Source organism: Oncorhynchus tshawytscha, linkage group LG05 (assembly GCF_018296145.1).
Source record: "Oncorhynchus tshawytscha isolate Ot180627B linkage group LG05, Otsh_v2.0, whole genome shotgun sequence".
Lineage (NCBI taxonomy): Eukaryota > Metazoa > Chordata > Actinopteri > Salmoniformes > Salmonidae > Oncorhynchus > Oncorhynchus tshawytscha.
The window spans coordinates 49,038,099-49,046,121 of record NC_056433.1 but is presented as its reverse complement, the minus strand read 5'-3'; the positions used below and the strand labels follow the sequence as shown (position 1 = coordinate 49,046,121).

Here is an 8,023-nt window from a genome sequence, read left to right as displayed (position 1 = left end):
TGGAACCACTTTGACATGGCGGTGGAGGACGCCATGATTGCTGCACATAGGGTGACATTGCCTCCCCTCTGGCCAGGAACTTGTATGATCGCACAGTGACCAATTATGTTGCGCCCCCTTTTATTAGGTTGAACCCTGCATCGTCGATGAAGATGTACTCCTGTGAGTCAGCCATGTCATCCAGCTCAAAGATTCTCTGAGGTAAAAAAACAAACATTTTACTGTACTACAAACACAGTACTGGAATGAAATATTGTGTACTGCAGTTACTGTAACACATTACTATATGGTACTGTACTGATATGCTGGAGAGATGGGCCATACTCTACATACTGTCAAAATGCAGTATAGCAATTACCTGCACATATTGGAATCATTGCTCCTTAACTTTGAATTCCTTTCAAAAGGCACAGCTGCTTGGTCTTTTTGTGGTTCTTCTGAACAATCCGGTCAATGGTGGAAACGCTGATGTTGTCAATTCCTTGGAAGACTACCTGGTCTTCAACTATTAAGGTTTGAATTTCCCTCAAACAGATGGCATTATTGGCAATCACTATACTCACCAGGGCAGTCTCCTGCTTAGCTGTGAGAAGTCTCCGCCTACCTCTAATAGATTGCCGGCTCAGCAAAAATTTAATTTGACCATTACTGACCGATGTTCATCCATTACCGTGGTAAAAACTACATGGAAAACAAGTGGAGATTCAGTCTATATGCACTACAACATTACACGTAGCACAGTAACAAGGCAAAATACCCGTTTCCCCTTCTGAAAGTACGGACAATGGATGCAACCCTGTAAAGGCTTAGGTTGAAAGTGAGAATTTGTTCTTAACCGACTTGCCTAGTTAAAAAAAATATATATATAAAAAAAGTTGGGTTGCACAAGCTGTCCAGTTTCTCTCATAGTCCTCCCATGTATGAGCACATGATGAACTAGGGTGGCACGAATGTCACCAGAGATTACTTGTCTTTGTCGTCCTCTTCCGCTCTGTTGTCTTGCAACTTCGGCGTCGTTAGGATCCATTGCTCCAAAGCACATGGACATGCCTCTAGGCCCTATTTATTGATCCTGCCATTCTGATTGGTGTGTTAACAATTTTGAGGCTTAGTGTTTGCACCTGGAGAAAGGTGTGCTCTTTGAGTTCAGGTTGTGAGGACTTGAGTTAATTATATCGAGAGCATGTGTTTGCTGAATGAACATATGCAATGATTGATTTATTTGGCCACTTGGGTAAGGTTTTGCAGAAAGAGTTTTGAATATTGAAACATGTGTGGAAAAAGGTGAATAGTGTTTACGGCTATGGGAAATGTGTGTGTGTTTTGGGGAATGACGTAAGGGTATGGGTTTTTGTGCTCCAAGAACCAGTTTTTGTGTTTAGCAATCGAGGAAAACTGTAAATTCAGCCACATCACCGCTCTCTACAATGAGCAACACTTCAGCACGACCCATAAGAAGGCTTTTAGTGCCAAGCCTCTCTCCAGGACCTGCCTGGACAACCCACATTAGCCATGTGCATTTACTCTACACTGAGTAAACAAAACATTAGCAAAACCTTCTCTTTCCATAACGTAGACTGACCAGGCGAATCCAGGTGAAAGCAATGATCCATTATTGATTTCACTTGTTAAATCCACTTCAAATCAGTTTAGAAGAAGGGGAGGAGACAGGTTAAAGAAGTATTTTTATGCCTTGAGACAATTGAGACATGGATTGTGTTTGTATGCCATTCAGAGGGTGAATGTGCCAGACAAAATATTTAAGTGCCTTTGAACGGGTATGGTAGTACGTGCCAGGCGCACAGGTTTAAGTGTGTCAAGGACATCCAGCCAACTTGACACAATTGTGGGAAGCATTGGAGTCAACAGGGGCCAGCATCCCTGTGGAACGCTTTCGACACCTTGTGGCGTTCATGACCTGACAAACTGAGGCTGTTCTGAGGACAAAAGGGGGTGTAACTCAATATTATGAAAGTGTTCCTAATGGTTTGTACACTCAGTGTATATCATCTTGTGACATTTTGGGGATTTGAAAGGAAAAAAACTCTGGCACAAAACATTTTTTTTTTTAAGGCCTACTCCTGAAATGCATGCTTTTATTCAATGCTTTGTTTGTTTATTGAGCAAATGCCCTAGTGTTATGAAGCAACTGCTTGCCTCTATTGGCTAAACTTGTACACTTGACTGCCTACACACAATCAAATAAATATGGAAATAAAAGCCCATGCGGCACAATTTGGAAACCTGGTCCCAAATCGGTCATACCATTCACGTCGTAGGCATGACAATGACCATAGGAGTTGGCTATACACCTTATTTAGATCTGGGACCAGGCTAAGCTTCGGTGTGTTGGCTGTCACATCACCTCCAGTGACTTGCATGCCTAGAGAGGAACCGTGCAAGAAGCCTGATAATCACACTGACATGATAAGATAAAAACCTTGACCCAGAAGTTTGCGGACCTTGCACGTCGAGTGTGAAGTATCGAAGCAGTTAGGAAGTTTAAACACAAACCAGGGCCTCTGGATAATGTAGAGCAATGCTACACACTTTTGCATTGGTAAGCTTACTCACCTTCCTACTTTGTTTACAATGGAAACTTTGGCTGTTGATAAGGGTAACTGCCTTTTGAAAAACATTAGTTGGCGATTTTAGCATGCATATCTTTGTGTGTGTGTGTGGGGGGGAGTGGGATGCATGCCAGCAAAGCCACTACAACACATTAATTGCACTATAACAGTGACAAACTGTGCCCACAAACTGTTAGGGCCTACATAAAGCTGTCCCAACGGCAGTCCCAACACCTTACCACTGCTACACCTGGCTATCAGCGGAGCCTTGTCTGGCAGCAAAACAGTTCATTCAGCCTCATTTACTGCCTTTTAAAATAACATAGCTGATGTGGCTGACTTGCTCAAACAAATGTGGTTTCTACTGACAATTGAGATGTACAAACTATGGCATAAGGTTACGACAAGCGGATAAGAGGCAATCCGTAATTTAGTTTAAGACATTAATGAGCGAGCTAGGACGGATGTAGTCATATCTATTTGATTCATCACTTTTGAAATGTACAACGACAAAAAAACATAATCTGATGTCTCCATGAGTTGTGCATTCAGTACATTTTTCTAATGTATTTTGCCCTTTATCTTACAAGGTATCTGCACTGCACATAATATGAACAATTACCATTCCTTGGAAGCCCAATAACTTATTTGAAAGTGGATGGGGCGTCCGACTGCACCCTCATGAATGCTCAAGTCAAACCATTGTGGAGGGTGACGGAGGAATCACATCAGACATGGGTGGCTGTACACAGAGTCCTGGAGGTCAAGTGTCCTTTGGGCACAAGACAACAACACTCTGGACGACTGGCTACAGAACAAGAGAGGGCATCTGGCAAATGCAACTTCTTTGAGGAAGAACCACTTCTCCAACACTCAGGTTGGTAAACATTTACACTGAATTAAATAGCAGTTATAAGGGAAAATGCATATCAACAAAGTTCACAGTTGACCAAAATGTTGAGTGACATCAAAAAGTTCATAGGAGCATAGACTGCTAAGTGCAGAGTCAGTTTTCACGAGGTTTTGTTCTCACTATGTTATGTTCAACACAGGTGCAGATGTTTGTAGAACAAGAACTGATTTCATCATGTGGACCCCCAAACAATGTATAATCGTCCGTGTCCCGTGAGCTGATGACTTCCTCACCAAGGCTCTGAACACAATGAGCCGATTCTGGGCCAAGTATATCTACACCAAGATGGTTGGCACAGCCCATAGACAGGGTACAAACTCTAGATTGTGATATAGGTCTAAGGTACATTTATTTCATATACTGTAACTGATAGAATAAGAGATTGGGAATAAGTTAAGAAAACCAAGACTATGGGCTGAATTCAATCCGTATCAAGGAAGATCCACCTTTTATTAGCTCGTCTGAAATTTAACGGCCATGTTCCCGTGTTCGCAGAGACTGCATTCGTAATTAAACGCTGCATATGTCGGCTCAATCGGAAATGACCTTTTGCATTTTAATACGGATCTTCCGCGATACGGATTGAATACAGCCTTATATCTAGTTCCACGCTGGCTGTAAAAAACATCAACAACCAAAAACAATTGACGGTGATGCGTTTCCTTCTTAGGAGACAGACTCCAGTCTACAGACAGTCCAGGGTGGAATACAGTGCAGAGAGGAAGAAGGAGAAGCTGGTACATGAAGAAAAGTTAGGAATACAGTAGTTCAGTGGAAGGACTCAAGCCATGTAATCGGTCTGGTGAAAAATGTCTATAAATTAACTGTATTTAGATAGAAGTACATACACATAATACACAATAGTCAGTCATTTAAGTTAAAATGTATACAATATAAAGTGTGTGGGTGCAAATAGCTAATGCAGTTGATGAGGAGTTGTCAGAGATATACACTGACTGTACAAGACATTAAGAAAACGTGCCATGACATACACTGACCAGGTGAATGCAGGTGAAAGCTATGCTATCTTATTAATGTCACTTGTTAAATCCAATTAAATCAGTGTAGATGAAGAGGAGGAGACAGGTTAAGTGCCAATGAAGGGGGTATGGTAGTAGGTGCCAAGTGCACCCTCAGCAGTTTCCTGTGTGTACCAAGAATGGTCCACCACCCAAAGGGCATCTTAGCCAACTTGTCACAACTGTGGAAAGCATCGAAGTCAACACATACCAATATGAATCCACCTCTTTAAGTCAGCCAAGATCTGAAATCACAACAAAAAACAAACAGCCAAGATCAGAAATTGTAAAAAATATTACCAGGATGATATACAGTCTGGGTGCCAGATCTCTTTGAGCTGTTTTGCAAACTCCTCTCATCAAAGAAACAATAGTTGTAGGAACAGTTTAAGAGTCCAGGCACCCAGGCATAGCCTACATAATACATACCTGACCGCCAGGATGATGATATTGTGGAGAGATAAAGTCACATCAGAAGTACGACCACCGCAGCCTTTCGACAGGTACAATATGTGATACTGCCAGCAGGAATACAAGCTAGAGGTCAACCGATTAATCGGAATGGCCGATTAATTAGGGCCGATTTCAAGTTTTCATAACAATCGGAAATCGGTAATTTTGGACACCGATTTAAAAAAATATTTTTTACACCTTTATTTATTCTTTATTTAACTAGGCAAGTCAGTTAAGAACACGAAAAGAAGTCCAGGTTAGCAGGCAATATTAACCAGGTGAAATTGTGTCACTTCTCTTGCGTTCTTATGACATAACATTGAAGGTTGTGCAATGTAACAGGAATATTTAAACTGATGGATGCCACCCGTTAGATAAAATACGGAACGGTTCCGTATTTCACTGAAAGAATAAACATCTTGTTTTCGAGATGATAGTTTCTGGATTCGACCATATTAATGACCTAAGGCTCGCATTTCTGTGTGTTATTATGTTATAATTAAGTCTATTATCTGATAGAGCAGTCTGACTGAGCGATGGTAGGCACCAGCAGGCTCATAAGCATTCATTCAAATAACACTTTCATGCGGTTTGCCAGCAGCCCTGCTGTTTATGACTTATGACAAGCCTATCAACTCCCAAGATTAGGCTGATGTAACATTGTGATGTTAAATGGCTAGCTAGTTAGCGGGGTGCGCGCTAATAGCGTTTCAAACGTCACTCACTCTGAGACTTGGAGTAGTTGTTCCCCTTGTTCTGCATGGGTAACGCTGCTTCGAGGGTGGCTGGTCTGAGCCCAGGTAGGAGCGAGGAGAGGTACGGAAGCTATACTGTTACACTGGCAATACTAAACTGCTTATAAGAACATCCAATAGTCAAAGGTATATGAAATACAAATGGTATAGAGAGAAATAGTCCTATAATTCCTATAATAACTACAACCTAAAACTTCTAACCTGGGAATATTGAAGACTCATGTTAAAAGGAACCACAAGCTTTCATATGTTCTCATGTCCTGAGCAAGGAACTTCAACATTAGCTTTCTTAGCTTTCTTACAACATTAGCTTTTTTATGGCACATATTGCACTTTTACTTTCTTCTCCAACACTTTGTTTTTGCATTATTTAAACCAAATTGAACATGTTTCATTATTTATTTGAGGCTAAATTGATGTATTATATTAAGTTAAAATAAGTGTTCATTCAGTATTGTTGTAATTGTCATTATTACAAATACATTCTAAAAATCGGCTGATTAATCGGTATCGGCTTTTTTGTCCTCCAATAATCGGTATTGGTATCTGCGTTGAAAAATCATAATCGGACGACCTCTACTACAAGCTATGAAATACTTCACAGTTGTCCATTTATTGTAGTTTGAGTACAGTTGTGCCCTGAAAAATAAATAATCATAGGCAATGTTAGAAGTGGGATTAATGATAGCAGACCCTTGAACAGCAGGCACATGTGCAGAGATAGAGCTAATGCAATCGTCACATCACACAGTTTTACTGTTTCTACCTAATAACTCTCATTAGAAGAAAGAACATTCAAAGAAAACGTGTTTGTCTGAAATTGCATTTTATTTTTACATTGTGCTTGGCTTATGACCAAAGCCCATTGAGAACTAGTAGGTCTAATAGCTACACCTTCATGGAACCCAAACCGACTGCGCGTGTGCCCCGTCGTGCGCTATTGTGCATAAATGTATTTTGTCCCCCTACACCAAAAGCGATCACGACACGCAGGACATTAATTTGGGGACAGGTCGAAAAGCATTAAACATGTATGGCTAGTTAGCTTGCACTTGCTAGCTAATTTGTCCTGGGATATAAACATTGAGTTGTTATTTTACCTGAAAAGCACAAGGTCCTCTACTCTGACAATTAATCCACACATAAAATGGTCAACCAAATTGTTTCTAGTCATCTCTCCCCCTTCCAGGCTTTTCATCTTTGAACTTATATGGCGATCGCATCCAAACTTTCATAGTATTACCACGAGAACCGGCAACAAAGTTCATCTTTCAATCACCCACGAGGAGATGGCAGGTGGGTACTTGCTTCTATAAACCAATGAGGAGAAGGGAGAGGCAGGACTTGCAGCGCGATCTGCATCAGAAATAGAAAGGAGTTCTATTTTAGCCCTTGGTAACGCAGACGCTTGCTGGCGCGCACGAGCAGTGTGGGTGCAGTAATAATAATAACATGGATTTCTACATTTATTTTGTGACGCTCGCGCACGAGACGTGTCCGGCCTGGTCAGCATGTTACCCCGTGTACTCAGCAGGCCAACACAACACATTTCACTATCTCTTAGACAGGTTAGCAAATGTACTTTCAGGATGGCCTTCCCTCCACCCTCCTCGTTTATAACCGATTACAATGTTAGACTCAATGATTTATATATACACCATCGGTCGGACTTGAGATAGCTAACGTTAGCTGCAAGCTACCCTCTTCGCTCCGAGCCGCAGTCTGATAACTTTACTTCTAACTAGAGTTGACTGAAAGCATACAGGAAAAAAACTGGATAGTCTTAGGGTTGCGTCAATTCGAATCTGGTATCAATATAAATATGACATTGAGTCACCGATTGTATACTCTGTATTTTTTATTAGCTAAGCAATAAGTGGTAAATGCAATTTTCGTATATACGGGCTCTCTGTTCCACCTCGCAGGGCAAACAGAGAACTGACTTTTTCCTGACAAAGATATTATAAATATACTCTGACAGAGGTAGTTCCTGCTTCCGAGTCGGCCTGTCAGAGTAGAGACTGGGCATGGTTTAGACACACCCAGCCTATCGTTGATTGTTGGCACAGAGGCTGGTCCCAGCCCCCTAAGCGCTTCAGTGGTCAGTCGTTGTAGCTGTATAGAATATACAGTTATCAGGCACCTGGCTCCTGTTATCTAACAAAAGACCGTTTCTTCTCGCAACACTACGTTCTGAATGTGCCTCCCCCAACTCATTGCACATTTCCTGTCTTCATGTCATTCTGTATTTTTCCATCATGAGAAAGGCCCATGGCCCTGAAACTGTTAACAATGTCTCAAGTCAGCCATGTT

General features: G+C 41.4%; 1 long non-coding RNA gene across 2 annotated transcripts; it reads left to right on the top strand.

Moving 5' to 3' along the window:
* Window positions 1-2,454: 2,454 nt before the first annotated feature.
* Window positions 2,455-4,567, top strand: LOC112251788. Of its 2 annotated transcripts, XR_006083522.1 has the most exons (4): window positions 2,455-2,560; window positions 3,161-3,447; window positions 3,623-3,793; window positions 4,154-4,567. It is a non-coding gene; the product is annotated as an uncharacterized LOC112251788 (long non-coding RNA). The 2 variants fall into 2 exon arrangements; XR_002953714.2 differs by having other exon boundaries at window positions 3,623-4,567.
* The last annotated feature ends 3,456 nt before the right edge of the window (window positions 4,568-8,023 follow it).